Here is a 20,036-nt window from a genome sequence, read left to right on the forward strand (position 1 = left end):
TTTGCTGCATCCCATACATTTAGGATATTGGTGTCCTCCTTGTCGTTCAATTCAAAAATTTTTTTAATTTCTTCTTTGATCTCCTCATTAGTCCAATGGTCTTCCAGTAGTGTGGTTTTTAATCTCCATGAGGTAGGAAAGTTCCTTGCCTTCTTTTTATGGTTTATTTCTAGTTTGATGCCTTCATGGTCAGAAAAGATGGTTGATATGATTTCAATCTTGGTGTATCTGTTGATGTTTGTCTTGTGCCCCAGTATGTGATCGATCCTGGAGAATGATCCGTGTGCGCTTGAGAAAAATGTGTACTCCGTTTTTTTGGGGTTTAGTGTTCTATAGATGTCTGTTAAGCCCAATTGCTCTAGGTCTTTATTTAGAGCTTTGGTTTCTTTACTTATTTTTTGTCTTGTTGATCTATCCATTGTTGATAGTGGTGTGTTGAAGTCTCCCACTACGTATGTGTTTTCTCCGATGTCTGTTTTCAGAGAGCACAACAGTTGTCTGATATATTTTGGTGCTCCTTCGTTTGGTGAGTATATGTTAATGAGTGTTATTTCTTCTTGAAGTATTGTCCCCTTGATCATAATGTAGTGACCATTGGGGTCTCTTTTTATCTTTTTGAGTTTGAAATCTGTTTTATCTGATATAAGTATAGCTGTTCCTGCTTTCTTTTTTGGTCCATTTGCTTGTAGGATTGTTTTCCATCCTTTAACTTTGAGCCTATTTTTATCTTTTGTAGCTAAATGTGTTTCCTGGAGACAGCAAAAGGTTGGGTTTTGTTTCTTAATCCAGGCTGCAACTCTGTGTCTTTTTATTGAGGAGTTTAGTCCATTTACATTTAGAGTTAATATTGATATGTTAACATCTGTATTTGCCATTGTGTTTGTCTTTCCTTTGATTTTATTTATTTATTCTTTTAATAACTTTTTTTTTTTTTGGCCTTCTTTCATTGTTATTCGTCGCTCTGAGGTTCTGGCTTTAGGACTCCTTGTAGTATTTTTTGGAGTGGGGGTTTAGTTGCAATGAAATTCCGGAGTTTCTGTTTGTCTGGGAAGGTCCATATTCTTTCTTCAAAGAGGAAGGAGAGCTTTGCGGGATAGAGTATTCTTGGTTGGCATCTGTTTTCTTGGAGTCTGTTGACTATGTCCCTCCACTCTCTCCTTGCCCGTAGTGTTTCTTCGGAGAAGTCTGATGTCAGCCTGATTGGTTTTCCTTTGAATGTTATCTGTTTCTTCCCTCTTGCCAGCTTCATTATTTTTTCCTTGTCCTGGATTCTTGGGAGCTTTACTATTATGTGTCTTGCTGTATTTTTCCTTTCGTCGTGGACGTTTGGTGTTCTTCTTGCTTCTTGTATATCAATTTTCAGCTCCTTCTTCACATTTGGGAAGTTCTCTTCAATTATCTCTTTGAATATTTTCTCTGTTCCTACATCTCTCTCCTCTCCTTCTGGTATTCCTATAACTCTTATATTTCCTTTCCTCATGGAGTCAGATAGTTCCCGAAGTCTTTCTTCGTTCTTTTTCCTTCGTACTTCTCTTTCCTTTTCTGTTTTGGTTCTTTTTATTTCTGTGTCTTCAAGATTACTTATTCGTTCTTCCATTTCATCTATTCTGCTTTCATTGCTTTTCCCAGAATTCTTTAGTTCTTCCATTAATTCTTTGATCTCCTGCATTTCTTTTACTTCCCTCTTTAGGGACTCAATTTCTTTCTTCTGACCATTGTTTTCCCTCTCTAGGGACTCAATTGCATTCTTCTGATCGTTGATTATTTTTCCCTTATGATTGTTTTCCTTTATGATTTCTGTCAGTTTTTTAATCACGGCAATTTTAAATTCTCTTTCTGGAAGGCTCAGAAATTCTTCCAAGTTATTGTCGTTGCAATCTGGGGGCTGGTTTTCTTTTTGTGGTGTGCTTTTTCTCTGGAGAGTTGCTAGGTTGCGTGTGGTTCTTCTCCTCCCTACTGTCTGTTTTCTAATTTGCCGTATGCGTTGGGACACTGTGTTGATGGGACTGGCCGGCATCTTGGGTGGGCTTCTCTGTACCCCTCTGGTTCCTCCCGGAGTCATCTGTCAGTTTCAAGCAGCCTTTACTGGAGAAAGGTCCCTGTTCTAAAATGCCGATGTGGGGACACACTCCCCTGTGCGCCTGGTCTGCCCCGGGGGTGGGTTCCTGCTCCCCTCTGGGCTTGGACTGCAGGCCAGAGGGGGTCTGGCGTGGGCGAACTTCCCCCGCTCACCTCTGGCTCCAGAGGAAGCCTTCTGCAGGTAGTCTTTACTGAAGAAATGTCCCTGTTCTAAAATGGTGATGTGGGACACACTCCCTGCGCTTCTGGTCTCAGGCACACTCTTCTGCGCGCCTGGTCTGCCCCGGCTGTGGGTGCTCGCTCTCCCTGTGGGCTCAGACTACTTGTTCGGAAGGGGCCCGGTGTGGGCTAACTCCCCAGCTGGCCACTAGCTCCTTCAGTAGCCTGTGCTGGGGTCAAGTCGCTAGGTGGCGCCAGAGATCTCTCCTAGAGCCCTTGGGGAGCTGATTTTCCACCCCGTGGGACAGGGAGCAGAGTGGGGATGGTAGGGTACACCTCAACGGCTTTGGGGTGCTGTGTCTGCCTTGTGCCCCACCGTCGTGGGGAACCCACGCCCCTAATTTCGTGCCCCGGGTCTCAGTTCCAAAGCCCTCAGTTCCAGGACGCGGGCTGTAGCCCAGATCAGTGGCGCGGGAATGGTGCCTTTTGAATCCCGCTCCCCTGCCTGGGCGCCTTGTTCCTGCTCACTCAGGGAGGGCCTCCGCCCGGGTCTCAGTTCCAAAGCCCTCAGTTCCAGGATGCGGGCTGTAGCCCAGATCAGTGGCGCGGGAATGGCGCCTTTTGAATCCCGCTCCCCTGCCTGGGCGCCTTGTTCCTGCTCACTCAGGGAGGGCCTCCGCCGTCTCCCCGCAAGCCTAGGTCGCAGGCGCGGGGACCTGGGCAGCTGCAATCCGAGCGCTGCTTTCGCGCAAGCTTACCGGGCGGGGGCTGTGTGCTGGTGCTGGTCTCCTCCTGGGGGCGGGGCTCTCTTTAATGGCGCCTGGAGCTCACCTCCGCGGCGGATCCTGCAGGGTTCGCCTCAGCTCCCGTTCACGGGGTGTGGTGGCTGAAATAGTTCCTTTCCACTCACAGTCCCACTTGCTGCGTCCGTTTTTCTTGTTGGGCGTTTTGGTTTGTTGTTTCCCTCCTCTCTGCCGGTCGGAGAGTGACGCCTCTGTGGGCGGGGGAGGGGAGCAGGGTTCTGCGCTTCCCTCCCTTCTGGTCCTCTTTTATGGCAACTTTCTTCTTTGGGCAGTTTGCTGGAGTCGTCCGTTTATCTTCCGTGTCCCAGTTCTCACTGGGACCTGCCGCTTTTCCTCCCTATTAACTTTTTTTAATGGGAGATCTTACTCGCAGCGTCTCCTCGCCGCCATGTTGCTCCGCCCCCTTTTCTATTTTAATTTCTTTAAAAGCAATTCATCATAATGATATATCAGCCAGGGTCCCAGCAAGAAACAGAATCCATGCAGAGGGTGAAGATGAGGAGTCTTGAAAGATGGTGAGACTACTTGCAGAGGTGTACGAAGGCTTGGGGTACACACTGAATCATGGATGTCAAGGCACCGAAAAGTAACAGCAGCTGAAGATGGAGCTTGCCCTCTAATATTCGAAGGGTAGAGGGGGGGTAGAAGATCACGAGACTCTAGTGACTCTTAGCACAGTGAGGAGGGGCCCACACAAGTCACCACCATAAAAAGACCTAGATGATAGAAAATGTCCAAGCCTCCCTCATGGCACAAGAGGTTAAGCACAGCAATATGAAGCTGTCCGCAGCCTCTGCAGCACGAGTTTGATGCCCGGCAGGCCACGGAGCTACCCACATGGAGCAGCAGACCTCTCCTATCTTGCCCTTTGCTCCCCTCAGCAGTGTATTTCAGTCAGTCTGCCTGTTCTGCTCCCTACTCTGTCTCTGGTGAATCCTCTCACTGCCCCCCAGCACCTCTGGCCTGTACCCCAGTTATTGTATGCATAGATAAATAAATCCTTTTTAAAAAAAAGTGGCCCAGAAGCAGGAAAAGCAGGGAAGAAATGTCCTTGCTTTTTGTTCCTGTGTGGCCCAGTTTATCACAGTGCTTCTATTGGATGAAACAGATGGAAGGCAGCTGACAAGAAGATCATGGTGATGCAGGGCCAGGAGCACAAAGTAGGGCAGAGAAGGCAAAGAAAGTATGAGCAGGGAAAGCAGAGAAGAGCCAGGATCTTCAGCTGACCATAGGTTAAAGTGATAAGATACCAGGACAAATATTATTTCCATTTTATCGAGGAAGGAGCAGCTCATATAAAATATGACATATCAGAGTAGCAAGTGGAAACTTGCCATGATTTGAGATATTTTATTGTCTGGGACTTGTAAAGTCCTCAACTCATACTTCATAAGTATTTGTTGAATGAATTGCTTATTGAGTACTGTATTCTATATAGGCATTGTGACCGATACACTCTTAGATGATTTTTAGTTAAATGACACCAGTTCACCTAACCAATTTGGTCAGTTTCTCCTTAAAAAAAAAAAAAGGAAAAATTTCAATAGACAATTTAAAAAAAATTGTCTTTTATGTAAACCTTCAAATTAACAGAAATTTGTAATACTCAATCAGTTGAAAAATCAGTTGAAATTAGTGAAACTCCTGGGTGTGCTTGGGATAAATCAATGACCTATTGGGACATCAGGACAAATCAGTGTATGTAAATGGAAAATAAATGTTTAAATGCACTATATCTGCACTAGGAGGCAGATATCTGAAGACTATTTTACGTTGTTTTGTAAAGTAAATAATCTCTACCAACAAATTAAGTTCTAGAATGTTCAACTATTGCTTTGCTAAAGAATGGGGATGGACCCAGGCTTTGAGGGGTCTAAGGTTGATACCAATGGGAGACCCTCTTTAAAAATGTTATGGAATTACAACTCAAAAATCACTGCATCTTCTTCAAGGTCATTGGCAGTGGCCATACAAATGAGTGAGTTGCTCCAATGATTAAGTTCCATTCCCTTTACTCTTGAAGCATATTTAATATCTCCCAGCTCTGTGGTAGATAGACTCTCAAAAACGGACATAAGTGAATTTGGCCGTAAAATATTTTATGACTTTTTTAAAGAGTAGATAATGTTAGATGAGTTTAGATAAGCCACCCAGGAAGTTTGTGGTGCAATGGTACAATGAAACCAAGTACAAACCACTTTCTGGCATGTACTCAGTTACTAAATAAACATTCACTAGCAAAGGAGGAGCCCAAAGCTGGGTGGGGCTCATGTGCAGCAAGCGAGATGCTTATCTAGGCAAAACATGTAAGAGGTCCCCCTGAAACTCAAAATCAAGCTTAAATATTAGTTAAATGTACTATTTCTCAAAATGAAAACTGATGCAATATATGCACAAAAAAGGGAAAGTAATATTTTACATCAAGAAGGAATCATGCTCAGTGAAATAAGCCAGAAGGAAAAAGAAAAAATATCAGATGGTTTCACTTGTAACAGGAATATAGGGGAACCAAATAAGACATCAGTGTAAAAACAACAAAAAAAAACAGTAACAGTGCAAAACACAACAAAGCAAAAACAGACAATTATAAATCAGAGACATCCTGCAGGGGAAGAGGAGGGAGAGGGATCAGAGGGAGGGAGGGGGGAGCACAGGGGACTGAGGTGCACGGGTGCATTGGGGAAGGAAATTCTATGGGGTCTCAACCTGAGGGGGTGGGGGGAAGCAAATATTGTTTAAAAAAATTAAAAAAAAATAATTTAAAAGTGTTAAAAAAAAAGACAGGACCAGTATTACAGATTTTTTCATATATGACCTTTTGCAGAACACAAAGAAACCCCAGCTCTCTGTTTTTCTAGATGGTCCCACCTTTCCTCGCTTGAAAGTCTCTAGGCTGACACGATGATGTTCCAGAAGTAAGACTTTACCTTCCAGTTAATGTCAGACAGATATTGGGTGATGTTCTTTTTTTTTTCTTAATTTTATTTTTATATTCCCCATACAATTGCAACCCCCTTATTTTGATCCCAATCCCTCCTTTCTGAGGGTGCAGGCAAGGGCACTCACTAGCTTCTTGGACTCTGCTACTGCCAAGGATTCGGCAGTACAGGAGTACATTTTTAGCTTACCCGCATAGCTTGTCTACCTTGGGAACTTATTTCTCATATTTACTGTCAACTTTCATAATTAAAATCTATTCCAGATACTCGCTCTGAATAAACAGCAAAGCCTTAGTTGATGATGGTGATAAGAGGTAGCTGGGCTGTGGTGGTCTCCTCTGGAACGTGGCTCTTTCTCATCACAGTGCCATCGACCATGGTGTCTGTGGTTGTTGATTAGCCACCCTTTGTGGGTTTAGCACCTGCACTTTGGTTAACCTTAATGAGATTTACATCATGTCTCACTCTGTAAGCACCAGTCTATTAAAGTAACTAGGAGGCATACAGACCCTAGAATAGAGGGGTGGATCATACAGAAAAGCCCTTGACCTCACAGAGAGGCCTTGCAGTGGGAAAGAGAGACAAATAAACAAACATAAATATATGATGTAACATTGTAATGCCAGGCAATGATAAATGCCATCAAGCATTGTTCCTACTCCTTTTTTTTTTTTTAAAAAAAAAAAAAAAAAGTCAATTTATTTATTTATTTATTTTCAAAGATTTATTTATTTTTGCATATAAGAACTGGGGTACAGGCCAGCGGTGTGGGGGATGAGAGGATTCACCAGAGAGAGTGGGGAACAGAACAGGCAGACTGAGTGAAATACACTGCTGAGGGGGGGCAGTGGGCGAGTCAGGAGAGGTCTGCTGCGCCATGTGGATAGTTCCCTGGCCAGGGTTCGAACTCATGTTTCAGTGGCTGCAGATAGCTTCATAGGTTTCATCTTAACCCCTTGCACCACCAGGGAGGTCCCTGTTCCTACTCCCTCTAAATAAGGCAGCAGGAAGGGTTAGGACCTGAGTAATGGTGTTCTTTTAAATAATAGGGTAGTGGATAGTCTTCTAAGGCAGAGGACATTTGAGTGGGGGACTTAGGGAACTACAGCAGGAGCTGTGGAAATATCTGAGTTTGGAGAGTGTTTCCCACAAAGAAAGAATGCTAGTACATGCTAGAAGAATGACCACATTCATGTTATGCAAGACTGAAATAAAATATAAAGCACAGAAAGTAAAAGCCTTCTATACTTCCATTCCTCAGGGGTAGTCACTCATAATAGTTTGTTATATTTCCTTCCAGAAGTTTTCCTATATATCCCACATTCTCCTTTCTCCTTCCCTCCCTCCTTCTCACCTTCTTTTCCTCCATTCATCTCTCTCTTTTTAAAAATAACCATACCATACACACTTCTTTGCAATGTTTTAAAACTTTCATTGTTATTTCTTCACTCTCTTTCATTTTAACAAACTTGTAAAACTTCTCCTGTGTGTATGGTATGGCACCCTCCATGTGGATATAAAACTGTTTCAAAGCTGTTTCTACCACTCTTGGTAAGTGAATGAACTGAGTATGAGTATCCAATTTTTTTCATTATTAAAAATAGTGCTGCGATGAACATCTTTGTATATATTCTATATTTGTGTGTAAGTATACAGTGACAATATTTCTTGCTAATTCTCAAATCTGAATTATAGGTCAAACGGGATCACTTTTCAGATTATAATATACATAGCTGAAGTACCCTATGAAAGGTTATGCTAATTTATATTCCTGAGACACTTGAGAATTCCTGTTTTCTGATGCTCATACAGGCATTAAAGTAGTAAGATTCATTTACATCTTCACCTGTTGATGTAAATAGATATCCCATCTAATTACTTTATTTTGCATTTCTTTTCCTTTTATAGTAAAGGTGAATATTTCCTTCTCTGGTCATGGGTCACTGACTAAGGCAAGGGTGCTAATTCCTAATTAACACAGAAATCCTCCCCTATTATCTGTGTACTACCAAGGGCTACTTCCAGCATCTATTATGTCTTAAAAAATAAAAAAGTATAAAGGTGTTCTGTGCTCACAGCAGTATACTGCCACCTACCATAATATTGCCAGGTAACTAAACTCAACAAATAAATCCTCGATGCCCCTGGTGAGGATGGTTAAGGGGGGCCTGCAGTGTTGTGCAGTGCTCTATCTGCATATCTGTATGGGACAGCCCTGCTAATATTCAGACTTAGTTTCTGAGTTTCAGCCAAGATAACAGTTGCCATCTTGACCTCTCTAGCTTTCATTCATTGTGCATTAGCTCTCTGGCTGAATCTAGGACACAGCCCCATTTTCTCTCTCTAAATCCCTTGGGTTGTCTTGGTCCTTCCTTTCCAGCTCATTTAATCTGTCTGCAAACTTGACTCTCTCAGTGATCTGCTTGGTGCCCTTTTGTCACCTTCTTGACAGGAAGAAGTAATTCACATTTTACTATAAGAGCCTGTGATTCAGGGTCACAGCTCCACCAGCTTTCCTAAGTGCCTAAGAGACTTGCTGTGACTATGTATCCCATTTCTTTTTAAAACCACATACTATTGGCTTCCTTTTTAGATATAAGTACCCCTTCAGGCTAGAGACACAACAGGTAACATTGAGCACTTACTAAAGACAGGCCACTTTTCTCAGATCTTTATATGTGTGAAGATATTTCATCATCTTCACCACTAAATGAGTTAGATACTAATTACTAATAGGAATGCTATTATCCCACGACTATTACTAATACTGCTAGTATTCTCAGGGGCAGGGAGACAAGGAGAGGAGGTGGAGATAAAGGAAGCAAAACTAGCAAATGTACACTTAGGATTTAGGGCAAACATCCCATTCCCAGCTTTTTAATAAGGGAGGACACTGAGTTTACCTACTCAGAAATATAATAGAGGAGTTTAATGCCATTGGGCAAACTACAACAACTCAACCCGCAAGAGGCTGGTGATAATTCAAGCCCTTTCGCTTCAGAATAAACTGATGAGGCTCACAGAAGGCCAGATTCTCAGGAAGTAGGTCCCTGTTGACCTCCCTTTAAAAGTGTACAAAGTTCATGGTTCCCCATGATCCACTGAGCAAATGTCACATGCCTCTCATACGACTCACAGGCCAACGGAAATTTAAGCAGGGAAATCTATTTGAAAATACCCAATGAAAGTGTGAAACATGTGAAAATGTGTGTGGTGGGGCCTGGAGAAAAGTTGTAAGGAACATAACATTTCCAGGAAGCAGTACTGGAATCAGGAGGCTAAAACTCACCTTGGAAACCATAGCTGGACACTCCCATTTCCTAGACTGGAAGCAAACTCTGGGGGGTTGACAGGGTGGGGGGGAGGTCAGTGACTCTGCCAAACTCTCACAACTTGGAGGGGCCCACTATGACGCCTAGAATGGTGCCTTCCCCCAAACACACCTCTGCATTAACATTGCGAGACCGGGGCCTTCAGCTGTATATCAGACCCTTGATGATGGACTGGGCAACATGGTGCAGACCACTTTACCCAGTGACACAGAGACTAGATTTATAGTCTCTCTGCTCCTTACCATTCAGTGACCCAGCTCTAAGTTTCCTTTCTAGACCTGGCCCTTTCCTTTCTGCCTGCGTTCATTGACCATCCTCATAGGACTTCAGAACGGCCTTTCTTTGTGAGATGTCTCAGCCTGGGTAGGCAACAGTCCTGGGGCCCACCCAAGAGGATTTATAGCATGGAGCTTTCTCTTAGCAGTGCTTTGACAAGGAAAATGGCAGGCAGCCAGCATCCAAAACCAAACAATTGTCAGATGGCTGGGGAAAGAAAAATAAATGTTGAGCAGAGTAGAGAACTCAATAGCTATTTCAGGGCAGTAGAAAGCTCCCATTATGACCATTTCAACTGGAGCATCAGAGCGTGTCTGAGCCAGAGGACCTGCCCCTTCCTGACCCCAGATGCCTGGGCTACAGCGGCCTGGGAGCACTCTGTCAACCATCTGCCCCTACGCATGTGTAGTTTAGCTCTTCGAGACCACTGGTGAGTAGAGGGCGCCTGCTGCCACTAAGGAATCCCTGCAGATCTCCCAGCTCATCAGGGATGCTTCCCGAAACCTGTGCTATTCTCACTGTCAGTGCGTGGAGCTGCACTCATATTTATTTTGGTATGCAGAAATGTGTTTCTCAAGCTCATAGGGTCTTGTTGATGATAAATGTTTGTTTCCTTGACCAATTACTCTCTGCATTCATTCACCATACTGAGGGTTGACATCTTTTTATTTTTCCTAGATTGAAATTCTGAGATAAATTACTTATTTTCACTCTATTTCTCAATTTTGGAGACAGGGTTTCTTTCCACCCCACCTCTCTTTATTTATGTTCCATATTTGCATCAGTTTTTATATGTTTTATAGGGATCTTGTGATACAAATATTGTATATTTGGAACTATCCAAACTCCATCTATATAGATATTCTATCTCGGCAAATACAATCTGGCCAATTTAGATTTCCCAGGTACTAAATTTACTTTCAGATATCTTTCTTCTTTCTTTTATTTTTCCATATCTTTTTTTTTCTTTTCCCCATTTCTTCCTCCCACCCCTTTTTCTTCTTTCCTCCACTGAAATACTTTCCTCTGTATTCTATTCTGTTATAGTAGTGCACTGTAAATACTTCAGTAGAAATAGATTTCAGTGTGTATGTCTTTATTGCTATCATTTTATATTTTATAAACTTTCTTAGGAAAAAGGCTTTGTGAATTTTTCTTAAATCTGTGGCACATAGAAGAAACCCTATATTTCCCCTAGGAAAACTTAAAAACAACCTTAGTATAACAACAGAAAATACTCATTTTGAGGTATTTTCTAAACACAAATATCTCAAGGTTCTTCAGGCAAATGTGTTTATCTATTCAGCGTGAGGCAACAGGGAATGGTGGAGTCTGTGGTAGGAGTAGAACATCATTCTTCAAGTCATTTGAATTTGGTTTTCAATTTTTGCTACTTTTCAGATTTTAATTTATTTCTTTATTTTTGAAATTTTTAAATGTAGTACTTTTTTCTTACATTGTTGTTAATTTTTGGACAGTGTATGATTTTTTTCCTCAGGTGGGATAACTGTAGTTCTTCCACCACCAAAGCCCCTAGAATCTATCACTGTATTTCCTTGTGCTCTTTCCCCCACCCCCTGTTTCCAACCTTTTCCACTTCTCTCTCCTCCCCTCTCCTGGATGCCTCATCTCTATGGTCAACTTTCAAGATTTGTCTTTGTCTGACCCTTGTTTGTTTTTTCTCTATTCCACATATAAGTGAATCCAATATTTATCTTTTTCCTTTCATCTTATTTTTCTTTTAAACACTGTTTCAGTCACTTAAAATAAGTTTGTGGACCCAAATGGACACCATGATAGTTAATTTGCAACATTTCTTTAGATAATCAAGATTCTTATTTAATTCTGTTTTTCAGTGAAACTGATGCTTGTCCTAGAAAAACTTAGTTAAGATTAGTTTGTCTCTCTACAGTGCTATCCAGACCACTCTTATTCTCCTCCTCATTGCTTTTGGAATAAACTGAAAATTATTATAGTGCTTAACTTCTCCCTTCTGATCCCAGCATGTTTTTATGTCCAAATCATTTTTTTTAGCTCTTTTAACTTCCTGCTATCCTTACCTACTCTTATTTTCTTAGACAGTCTTATTATTTCAATCTTTTCCACCCATATGTTTTTACTGATATCAAATCTTTTCCCCATCTTTGTATATACTTCACTCATTGGCTAAAGCCTTGATTAAAACTGCCTTTCTGAATTCTAGCATCTACATTTAAAACACCTTGCTCTGTGCAATATTAACACTTTATGTATGTCTCTGTTAAACTAGGGTGACATATGTCTTGGTTTTCCCTGAGAGGCCTCTGTTAATGTTTGTGGTGCTAGCTTAATTATTACTATTTAATGGTTATCCTAATTATAATACATAATTACATTTCTGCCTTATGTTAGTTAATGTGTTTATGTCCTCACTGGATCAGGGATCATCCTTGTGTTATTTAGTGATTGGGTTATCTATTTCTGTTATATTCATGATTGTCAGTTCAGGATGTTGGTGAATTTTATCTAATATTTTTCTTTATTGAAGTAACACTTGTATAAAACACTGTATGATTAGAGATATAGCTTCATGCCTCTTCATATGGATGTGACCACATCACACTCATCACCAAGGCACCCATAGCCCTCCACCAAGGTCCATTGTGCCCTCCAGCCACTTTGCACCCCTCCCCTCAATTCTACAGTCAGATTTCTAGGGTTTGTTATTGGTTCGTTTGGATAATCTCTTTTGTTTCTCAATATTCCGCATATAAATGAAACTTTCCAGAAATTGTCTTTCTCCTTCTGACTTTTTTCTCTTAGCATTATTTCCTCCAGAACTGACCATGTCATCACAAATGATAAGATTTTATCTCTTTTATAGGTGAATAGTGTTCTACTATGTATATCTACCACGTCTTCCTAATCCACTCAACTGTCCTCGAGTGCTTAGGTTATTGCCATAGACTGGTTATGTAAATAGTGCTGCAATAAACATAGAAGGGTATATATCCCTTCAAATTAGTGTTTTTGCATTCTTCCCATAGATACCTTCTAATTTTCATCTGAATGAAAACGGTTGAAGATAATACTGTATTGTATAAATAGCCCAGATATTTACTCTCATCTTTAGATGTTTGCTACTCTGTTCTCTCTTTTGGAGAAATTTAACTTTGATTCTTTCTTAAATTTATAGTATGGCAATGAAGAAGAGATCATGAATATATGTGACTTAGAACAAAGAAGGACTTTAAGTAATTATAAGTTACTCTGCCTTTACTCATGTAAATAATCTTACAGTGCCATCTGTTACCTTTTCTCAGTATCATTCTTCAGTTAATAGCACTTTTACTTTCCTCTAGGATATCCGCCCCCAACTATCTTTCAGTAATTGAGTCACTTGGACTAGCATAGGAGGACCTAGGGTACAAAATTTAAGGAAGCACTCATTCTCAGGGCTGTGCAAGAACAGGAGAAGCAACAACAGTAAATCTTTTTAAATAATGTGCCATAGACCCTCTGCTTATCTCAGTACCCCCAGTTCACACACAGTAGGGCTGATCCAATCCCTGAGTCCAGACTTTTATTGGAACTCTTAGGAAATAATCTTTCTGTTTGGTGCAGTTGGAACACCGAGGATAGATAATGGAAATGTTGGGACCATCACTTGGAGTGGCTTATTATGGAAAGGAAGAGCTGCCTTCTAATGCTATAGTGATTAAGCACCTGGATATAGTCATCTTGATTTATTCTAGAATTTTCAGGTACATAGTCAATAAAGAACTCTACACACACACACCCCTCTTTTTTTTTTTTTTTCCAACATGCCAGTTTCCATTTAATTCCAGCTGAAAGATTTCTGTCCAGAAGTATGAAGGCCAAGATCTGTGGGAGTTGACACTTGCTGCTGGTCACATAACTGTAATCAAGTGTAGAGAGCAAAGCTAAATCAACACCTCCCTGCACAGCCATTCCTCTCTTATGTCTCTGCCGTCCACCAGTGCCATACAATAGTTGTAGTACTGAACCACTCATTTAAAGAGCATTTGACAGAAATCACAAATCACAGAAATTTAGGAGTTAGGTGCCGACACTTGATTTCTTAAAGAGAATTGTTATTTTCAGATTAATTTACTGCTCAACTTATGTTAAATAAATGAAAGTGCTGAAGCCAAAAAAAGTAAAGTAAAATAGCCCCAGGTTCCTGGACTTTTTGTTCGGTTGTATTTTCAGTACATTTCACAGCCTCTCAAAACTAGCAACTCCTCATTTTCATCTTCCAGCTAGATTTTTCTATGTTGTTGAGTTGCAGTGATCAGTTGGGTGCCTAGATTATAGTTGATTACAACGCTTTCTCAGTTTAAGATGAAGCAGTGGTGATTGATTTTTTTCTCTCCCATTGGGGCACACAGACAACTTGGTTTGCTAATGATGACAAATGACATTAAGAGACAAATCAGTTTCAATTAATGACCCTGCAATTGAAAAAAAAAAAAACCTCAGGGATGGCAAGTTCACTCTGATGTTGTAAAGAGAATAGTACTCCTGCCATCTGTGATTAGAGAAGCTAATGAAAAAACCCAAAGGTCATCACAACTTCACTCTCTAGCATGTATCCCCTACATCCAGAGGAATTGCTGGAACACTGATTGCTGGGCCTGTCTCTGAAGACCTGGATTCAGTAGGTTTTGGGTGGGACACGTTAATTTGCATTTATTTTTTAAAAAGATTTATTTATTTATGCATACAAGAACTGAAGTATAGGCCAGAGGTGTGCAGGTGGTGGTGAGAGAATTCACCAGAGACAGAGTGCAGAGCAGAACAGGCAGACTGACTGAAATACACTGCTGAGTGGAGCAGCAGGTGAGACAGGAGAGGTCTGCTGTGCTATGTGGATCACCTCCCTGGATGGGGATCTGATAGCTACCTAGCTGCTGATAGCTTCATAGTGCTGTATCTTAACTCCTCGCACCACCAGGGAGGCCCTAATTTGCATTTCTAGTTAATTTCAAGGTGATGCTGATGCTGAAGTTCTAGAGACCACGCTTTGAGAACTGCTGTTCTATATTAATGTTGAAATTCAATCAAACAGGAAATTGGTGAGGTGCTAAGAAAACTGCAAAGTTGAGATGGAAAGAAGAAAGTCACTCCCAATGGAGACTCAATCTTTCTCATGTGTGTCTCATTTTCCCTTTTTAACCCTTTGAATACACGCATGCTAGTAGAGGTCCTTAAAATAATTGAAAGAAAACATATGGCAGTGGGATGTGTCATTTACAAGTAAGAAAATATTTAATCTTGATTAATTTGTTTGTGGCTCTTAGTTTCCAGGCCCAGAGACTTTGTTGTTTTATTGATGAAGGATCAGTTTCTTCAGGGATGGTATGAATTCAAAGGAGACTGCTAAATAAGTCCAAATGCAAATTTATTATTGTATAATGAGAAATCCAACAGACTAGAGAACCATCCCACTCATTTTTGTAGGTAACACTTTCCAATGTAGGCAAGCTCCTATGAAACTCAGCATAATGTCAAATTAAAGGGTGCTTAGGTGTGTAAATGAAGATGCTCAGCTTTTACATTGCTGGCCTCTGTGGTTATCACCTGTGGCCTTGAAAGCAGAAGGTGCTTGGGAGTGTGGGTTTGGGTCACGCGTGCCTGATGGTGGACACCTGAAGTATGGTGTGGGCCTGAGTGAGTAGGCACACCTGAGCCTGGAGGATGAGGCTATAAGGGCAGCATCACTCAAAGAGGGCTATGACAGAAGTGGCTATGAGAGCATGATCAATGGCTACGAGAGGAAGAGACCATGCGTGAACACCAGAGAGAGCCCAAAGAGAAAGAGCAAATATTTGCCGGGAGCTGGGAGGCCTGCCAACCTCTTAGCCCTCAGGCCTTCCTACCTTGCCAGCCTTGCTTGCCCCACAACAATTGGCGTAGGAACTGCATTGACCTGAAAGAGCCAAGGAGGGCCCCAGGACTCTCTTTTTTCCATCTGGCAGTAATCGATAGAGAGCCTGCCCTATGCTTGCTTGCACAACCGTGGCCCTAGAGCAAGAGACGTTGGTCTAACTTGAGGTCCATTGGCTATAGGCTAGTGGGAGGCACACACCTCAGCTTGCAGAGACCTTTTCTTAAGGTGCCTGAGTGTTACCTCCCTTTCAGCTGGGACCTCATTACTCTCTTGGTAGCTCCAGACACACACTGCTAAAATGTGCTTGTCTTATTTGTTTTTCTATAGGCCAAACTAGCCAGGTGGTTTCCAAAATATGGTAAGCTTTTAGAAAAGTTGAAAGCAAGGTTTGCTTTGCACATGGACTCATTCTATTGCATCATTTGTATGTATACTGATCTACTTCAGTGTTTCACAGCAGTATCTACCAAACTTAACAGCAAAGGCACGTGAACTTTACTCTGTGGATATGAAGAAAAGGTATAAAGGAATACATGGGAAGGTAAATTTTTAAAATTCTTTTTAGATCTTAATCCATAAAGTCATGCCAACCAGGCTATCAATTCTTGTTCCTTGTCCTTTGAGAATGACAAAAAATTGAGTTAGTTTCCCTGGACACACAGATGACTAAGGACTCATAAGAATAGTATGATTTTTGGTGTTTCATGCTCTGCTCTCCTGTTTAAAGAGTAGTTCTGATTTCTTATTTCTGCTATAGGATTTCTTCTTTGTCAAGGGGCTCTCTGTACTCCACTCTAATTTACCTGTGTACAGAGCAAAACCACTTCTTATAATCCTTCAAAATTGCTTACCCAAAGCATTTCTTGAAAAATGAATTTTGAAGTTTGAATATGGCAGGGGTGATGTGAGGGCAGGAGGCATGGAGATTAACAATATAATAATAGAGAGCAAAGCACTAGAAAAGAATATTAGATATCTGTGTTGTTCAAAATGCTAAAATTTCCATAATGTGAGCTGTAGCAGGCTTCTTCTGTTTGTCCTCCATCCACAAAAATTTACTTTGGGTGACTGGCTGTTCTTCCCACAGAGAAATATGCCTTTATTCTCTTCATGTTTCTCAACCTGTTCTCTGAGACCCATGGGCTATGGGTAGATATAAAAAGATGAGGTAGAAAGGTAAATTTTTTTTTTTAGTTTCTTCATTTTTATTTTATTTTTTTAAATAATAAATTTTATTTTTATATTCCCCATACAATTGCAACCCCCCCATTCTGACCCCAATCCCTCCCCTCCCACCCCCCACCCCCCAAAAAGTGTCTCTGGTTCATAGTTTTTTGTTGATTTTGATTTTCACTTTCTTATAGTTATTCATTTTCCTGGTCCCTTATTTAAGTTTTCTAGATTCCTGCTATGAGTGAGACCATCCGGTAATTTTCTTTTTCTTTCTGGCTTATTTCGCTGAGCATGATCCCTTCCAGCACCATCCATGTTGCTGCAAATTGCATGTGTTTATCTTTTTTGAATGCTGAGTAATATTCCATGGTATATATGTACCACATCTTCTTGATCCAGTCATCTATTTTTGGGCATTTGGGCTGTTTCCAAAGCTTAGCTATTGTAAATAGAGCTGCTATAAACATAGGGGTGCAGGTGTTCTTTGGAATTGATGTTTCTGTGTCCTTTGGGTAAATACCTAGGAGTGGAATTGCTGGATCATATGGAAGCTCTATGTTTAGTAGGTCCAGAAATCTCCACACAGCTCTCCAAAGTGGTTGGACCAGTTTGCACTCCCACCAACAGTGCAGAAGAGTTCCTTTTAGAAAGGTAAATTTAATCCCTAATAGCACAGAGATGACTGTCTTAATTCCCCTGATACCTAATAAAGATGGTCAATCAATTGTGGGAGGGTGAAAACTGACTCCCTATATTTTGGGGAAGGAAAAGAAAAATTTATTATGATGAAAAGGTAGATAGATCACATATTTTTCTTTATTAACTCACTTATCAATAAATATACATATTGAGTCATTGTGATAATCAAGGCACTGTAACTAGTTCTGGTTTTATATATATAAAATAAATAAATATAATAAATTAAATATTTGTTTTATATAATATATGATAAAAATAAATTATGTGTGTAATTATATATACACACACACCCACATATATATCAAAACAAAAACATGGTCCCTGCCTCCATTAAATTCTTTCTAGTTGCTGGGAATAAATGGGCATTTATGAATGTCTTCATTTGAGAACATGTAAATATGTTGTCTCTTCTTTTGCCACTAAGTTTAGCATCCATCGATGATAAATTGGCATCAGTTTATTGTCTTTTAATTATTCTTCCCCACAACAATTATTATGGTGTGGTTTTTTTTTTTGACAAATTGGTGATTTTCTATTTCCATCAATCCATCTACATTTGTTAATTGGAATTCTGTTGTAATGAGAACTTTCTCTTCTACATTTATTAATCCAACTCCATTTATACAATGTACAATCTTGGATATTTATTATAATCATTGTTTATTTTGTGACCCAGACCAAGGTCTCAGATCAAAGACTCATATTTGATCACTGGGGGCCCCAGTGTCCTGTTTGTGTCCTGTTTTGAATATTTTAAATTGAAAATCTCTTTTATATTTTTGTCCATCATTTTATTATTAGAGCTTTCAAACACACAAAAAGCAATCCTTCAATTACAGGTTAGGATAAATGGCTTGGTCGAAATTTCCTATGGACAAATTTTTATTGATATTAAGGGGGAAAGACTATCCAAACTTGGGGAGTCTATGTGAGTAGGTGCTGCCTTCCAATAGAATAAAGCAAAAGAGAGTTCTGGAATGAGAAACTAAACAAAACCAAGCACATATCCACACAGCATCAAACGGTGCAGGGCCTTGTTTCCGAATGCAAACAATCTATTTCACCCTTTGATCAGGAATGAAGCAGAGGAATGAAGTCATCTAATACATGGAATTGAGAACTTGTTTCTCCCCTCCTTCTGGAAAGGCTGTATCTGATTTTCTCTGCAGTGGAAACTTAGTCAGAGACAGCACTCAGATAAAATGGGTTGCCTGTGTTTCTATCATCCCAGTCAACATCGGAAATGTGTCTATTTTCTGAGAAACTGTTGGGCTCAATCTACATTTCTCATTACCATTTAGTAAAAGAGGAACTGCAGTTGACTGTAACAGATAAAGGGCAATTGCTTATTTTTCAATCAATTTTTATTGATTTGGAAGACACAGTGTCCTTAATTGTATGTGTGCTTCATCTTCCCATTGGAAATTTCTGCTTCATCTGATAAATAGATTTGAGTTTAAATTGCAATGCAATAGCCTCATGTGCACCATAGGAAGAAGCTTTAAGTCATGCAAATACTTGAGAAGAGAATCTTCAGAACAAGTGAATCTTTCTCTTGCCAATATTAGCTGTCTTGACTGGCAATGTGATTTCAGAAACCAGACTGGATTTGAATCCTATCTCATCACTTACTACCTTTGTAACCTTGGGCAAGCTACTTCCCTGCTTTGTTTCTATTTCTTCTTTCTCTGTGAAATGGATATAACAGTGATACTTTCTACCCTATGAGGTTGTTGTGAAGATTAAATGAGGATAATTAATATAAAACATTTTGTTTTCAATTTGAACTCTCTTTTTATTTTTTCTCTCTCTAGGGACCAAATGCTAACTGCCACCACTGACCACAGTTGAGCCCTAAATTATTTTTTTAAACACTAGTTTAAATGTACTTTTTTATGTCCACCTTTCAACATTTCCAGTTGTAATGTCAATAAAAAATTGTATACTTTTTATTTACATATCACTTATTCATCTTTTCATTTTGACACACTTTCAAGTGATTGCAGACTGATTCCATATTTTTATTATATACATTTTTTCATGGATATATTGATGTATGTACACACATTTCCATAATATATATAATGTTTGCTTGTAATTGATTCAAAATATGAAACTCTGAGATCAAAGGCATGAATGTTTTCCCCCAAATACGTATTTTTAAATTATTTCTCCATATAAACACTTCATTATTTAATTCTTATTATAAAATATAAGTTCATTTGTAATTACACAATGAAACTCAGTATATCCTTTACCCAGTTTTCTCCAATCATAGCATTTTGCATAAATATCACAACCAGAAATTTACATAGATGTCATCTATCACACATCTGTAATTTTTCACAGTAATTCTTTAATATAATTAAAAATATAGTATTTTAATTTCTGTTTTGTCTCATAACATTTTCAGAGATGGTTTGTTAAAATCATGAGGTGCTTCACATTCATGAGAGAAAAAAGTGAAAACTAACCTCTTACTAATACTGTCTACACAACCAAATGTGGGCATGCACTGGAAACCTCAGCACACTGGGTGTGAGATCAGAAAAGGAAAGAGCGGTGAAGTGAATCCCATCTAGTCACAGTTCTTATCCTCAATTTGAGGGTAACAGAGCTGAGGTGTATGATAAATATGTACTTGTGTAGTGTCCCATGGACAGCTAGTGCCACAGCTGGAATT

The sequence above is a fragment of the Talpa europaea genome (genome assembly GCF_964194135.1).
Source record: "Talpa europaea genome assembly, chromosome: 7".
Lineage (NCBI taxonomy): Eukaryota > Metazoa > Chordata > Mammalia > Eulipotyphla > Talpidae > Talpa > Talpa europaea.